Raw genomic sequence first — 4,609 nt, forward strand, 5'->3', positions numbered from 1 at the left:
CCACAGTTCCTCATGTTGTGGTGACCCCCAAGCCAAAAAATTATTTTTGTTGCTACTTCATAACTGTAAATTTGCTGCTGTTATGACTCACAATGTAAATATCTGATATGTGATCTCTGTGAAAAAGTTGGTTGACCCCCAAAGGGGTCATGACTTACCTATTGAGACCCATTATTGTTGGGTAATAAGGAAATCAAGAGTGCACAAACATGACATGGGTCCTCTCACACAGACCAGTGGGATAGTAACTCTGTATAACTTTATGAAAGGTTATTTGGAATTAGCCATCAAAATTTCAAATACTCTTTAATGCTTCATCTTATGAAAGCCAGTGGTAGGAATTTATACTATAGACTTATTATACAGAGATTGAAATGCTCACAGTGTTACAGTAAGAGCAGAAGATATGAAACGATGTAAATATTTGCCAACAGGATTAATTAACTAAATTAGGGCACCCTATACAATGAAGTATGATAGAGTCATAAAAATGACAATACTCATTGAAATATCACCAAGATACTTCATTAAGTTAAACAACAACAACAACAAAAAATCAGGGTGCAGAAAATGAAGCAACAAAAGAGTGGAGTATTTCTTTCTCTTTTTTCTTTTCTTTTTTTTTGAAGTTGAAAAGTAGTGTAATTTTAGCATCCAAGAGAGTAAAACAAACAGTAAAACATCAGGAGCCCATCAACTGTGAACACACACAAGGTTTCAGAGCTTTACAAAAGGCACTGAGATAAATGAGCTATTATTTATTGTAACCTATAGGAGCCCCCAAACAGGTGCAGACGGTCACATCCGCCTTCCTTCAGAGGACAGGCACACTTTACTTGTCATGTAAGTCAGCGACATTGTCACTGGAGACACGGATCCGTCATCTTCCCTTACCGTCGTAGAGGTTGACTGAACCTTCAGAGTAGGCATCTCTGTAGGTGACTTGGTAGATGGCTCGGCGGGCCAGATCATAAGCCTGCTCCACTTCTAGGTCATAGGAGTAGCCTTGATCCATGACTCCATAAGCATACACAGAGCTAGAACCCACTGAGAGGGCATTTCCAGAGATCCGGTTCCCCTCACTGTCTACATAGTACAGGCTGGGGCCTCTCTTATCCCAGCCATGGATCGTGGTGCCCATGGACAGTCCCATGCCTTTGTACTAATACAGCATGTCAGCAAGAAGCTTGGACGTTGCTGCGACAGAGATGCGTTCCTTATTCCGAAGCTCGTAGATTCGACATTGCTGAGCCAACAGCCCCTCCCAGAAGCTGCAGTCGGCTGCACCCCTACCCATGGTGTTCAGAAGGTAAGAGTTGATCTCGATCACTTTCTTCACTGTCTGGGAGGCAATGTAAGCACCTGCCGTGGCCTGGGAATCAGCTGTAACAATCAGCTGTAACAATGACTCCATGACGAAACTTGAAGGCCAGGGTGGTGGTTCCATGAAGCATGTCGATCCTTGTCTCCTCTGGGATACCCCAGCTGGGAGTGGCCAGGCTCAGCCCATCAGCGGGACTCCCTGGACCCAGGTTCAGCAGATCTTCACGACCTCCGAGTCCAAAAAACCCATGCTGGTTCACCGGCATGGGCCACTGTAACACGCTAGATAGCCAGCGCCATCTCTAGTAAGGGCAACAGGAAGAAAGAGTGGAGTATTCCTATATGCAAACTATTCAAGGAAGATGGCCGAGGGATTGATACTATTTAACACCTTGGTGGAGAGGAATTTGGTATCTGGACTTAGGATAGCAGAGTGGAATCTGTGTGTTTCCCCTTACCCCCCAAGAAATGCATTGCTAATCCAAGTCAGTCAACAATTTTTTAAATAATAGAAGTGTTTTGACACATTCTGTCTGAAAAGATCCAAATTCATTCTCTACACTATGGCCTGACTTGCCCTTTCCTGCCTGTTTTATTGTTGACTTTAGTGGCTGCATTTCTTCTTCGGGCTGCATGCCTTTTGCTCCTAACCTTGTTTAGGACTGTTCCATCTTTATGTGGCCACCCAGATCTCTTCCATGTGTCAGGTTGAAGGTGTTCACCCTTTAATCCCTGACCCAGCACCTCATCTCTAGGAGGAGAGAAGGGTCATAGTGGATAGGTCAGCAGGCGGCTTGTTATCTATTTGTGGGATATGAGCAGGCATCAGCAACCCGTGACATGCATGTTGACAATGGTGTCCGATGTCATTTTAGGAGCTGGAATTGTGAGGAAGTGTGACACATACATGGAGCAGCAAGAAGAATTGATGAGTTGACTTTAAATCTTTACAACTTACTGGGCACGCGATTTAGGCAAGTTTTCCTAGTGTGACATCCCTATAAGGTGGTGGGTATAATAATAGATGTGTCTTAGTTTCCTCTTGTGGTACTAGATGTGGAGTTGGGCACATGGCCACTGACATTTCCTGGTCTTTCTTGCTGCTGTGTGTTGGCAAAGGTGAGCAGAAGTCTTGTTTGTGTCACATCTGGCTCTGGGACATGAGACCCTTCCATGGTCCTTCCTTTGATGATGAGTTAGGGTTGAGAGCAGCACACGCCCGACCATGGAGGTGGGAGCATGATCACTGGTCTAACGCAGTATCCCTGGGAAGAAGTGGGGTCGAAATGATCAGAAAGAGCTCATTGACATGCCTGAGCATTCACCTTCAGGTCCACGAAAGAAGACCGACGTCTGACCTTGTGTAATTATGGTTGGGTGTCACTGTTGTGGTTGTCCAGTCATACCAGAGCCTAGAGGGCTTGGGTAATAAAGTATTACTGTGATTTAGATGTGATTTGTTCCCGCAGGGTGTGTGTGATGGGAGCTTAATTTTCAGTGTGGTAATGTGCGACTCAGTGGAACCTTTAAGAGGTGGAGACTTCTGGAAGGTTACTAGGTCAATGAAGCATGTATCCTCGGAAGGGATTAATTGTTCTCACGGAATCTCATGTGTCTCTTTAGCTTCCGGTTTCCCCATGTGATCTCTGCCTCATGCTTATGACAGTGTGATGCCATCTGTCATGGGGATTCCCCAGAGCCGAGCCAATGCTAGAACTGAGCATGCCATTGAACTTCCCAAGCAATGAACTAGATAAATCTTTATAAGCTGCCTGGTCTCAGGTCTGCTGTTACAGTAACAGAAAATGGGCTTGCCGTATGCCAACCTTATAGTCATTGGTAAACAATTGTAGTAGGGGGAAGGGTTGCTTGTTTGTCCTGGCCACCCAGCCATGAAATAACCACTTAGAAAATCATATTATTTGCAATAATGTTTGGCCAATAGCTTACGTATATTTCTGGCTAAACTCATATCCTAAACTAACCTGTCCCTACCAGCAGGACACGAATGGGAGTACGAACCTTGAAGGGAGAGGAACGAAAGGGGCAAGAGACATGAGAAACACACAGCAAGCCTGTATTCAGATCATGCTGCCAACTTTATTTTTTTCTCAGGAGCATTATATAGCAAAAAGGCAGCGGGGAGAATAGTTTGCTAGAATGCCAGTCCTGGAGACTTCCCTAGCTGATAGGAAAAGATAAGGAAATGCTGAGGGTCTGTAAATGTTTAGAGGGGGAATTACTAATTACTTCTGAGTCCTGGGACCTGCTAAGTCTGCTGGCATTCTTAACTTACAGGGGGATGGAGATAAGGGTCTGGAACTTGCCTTACAGAGGTGAATATCTTACTTAATTTGTGACTAAGATGGCTATAGCCAAATACAGGTCTTTGCTCCCTGCACGAACTCATCTCTATTATTCTGTATGTCACCACGTGGCAGTGGCTTACCAGCCAAAGTTCCCAGTGGTTGTCTCAGGCGGCAGATCCATGGCTTCTCCTACCTCCACCTTCCTCTCTCTGTGCTATAGGCCAAGCTGGTTTTCTTTATTTATTAACCAATAAAATCAACATATAGACAAAAGGACCTCCCATATCAAACAATATTACTTTTAGCTCCCATGTAAGAGAAAATTTAGGGATCAAGAGTAAAACTCTAGGACCACTTGATTCAATGTTTAGCGACATCTTCAAAGAATCTGTTTCTCCTTAGCTGAGACCATACTCGTGGCTCAGCTCTTCCTGCCTAAGTAGGCAGCGGGATCAGGTCTACTAGAAAGTGGCGGTTTTGAAATACCAGTTTCTGGGCTGTGCCGCCATCGCAATCTCTGTCTGGCTCCTGTGGGAGACAGAGCTTTTGAATGGAACATTTGGAATAAAGTGCTATGATTTGTTTGACGGCAACTAGACTCGCTGTGTGCCTAAAAGGGAGTTATTGCGTGCTGTGGCTCAGAGGCACAAGTGCCTCCGCCATGCTAGCAGTGCAATGTGCAAGGCTCAGAGGAACGAGTGGCTCCGCTCTGTTGGGATGGACAGGGCAAGCAGGCAGTACCTGTTTTTGACCTTGGAAGGTCACAGCTTAGATTCTTAAGTGCTTAGTGATTTAAAACTGCAAAACAGAAATGCTCCTAGATAGTAAAAAATTACAGATTCACAATAGGACAGATTCAGACACAAAAGACCTCTAAATGGGTCATAGTAGCCTTGGGAGAGAGAAGAAAAAGAATATAGAGAATAAAGTTAATGCCTTAAAAAAGGGGTAAAGTCTTTAAAGAGACAGAGAACAAA

At 44.5% G+C, this 4,609-nt stretch overlaps 1 pseudogene; it reads right to left on the reverse strand.

Moving 5' to 3' along the window:
- Positions 1-832: 832 nt before the first annotated feature.
- LOC125389991 (proteasome subunit beta type-5 pseudogene) lies at positions 833-1,762 on the reverse strand (annotated as a pseudogene).
- Between the last annotated feature and the right edge of the window lie 2,847 nt (positions 1,763-4,609).

This window comes from Myodes glareolus, chromosome 26 (assembly GCF_982192425.1).
Source record: "Myodes glareolus chromosome 26, mMyoGla1.1, whole genome shotgun sequence".
Classification (NCBI taxonomy): domain Eukaryota; kingdom Metazoa; phylum Chordata; class Mammalia; order Rodentia; family Cricetidae; genus Myodes; species Myodes glareolus.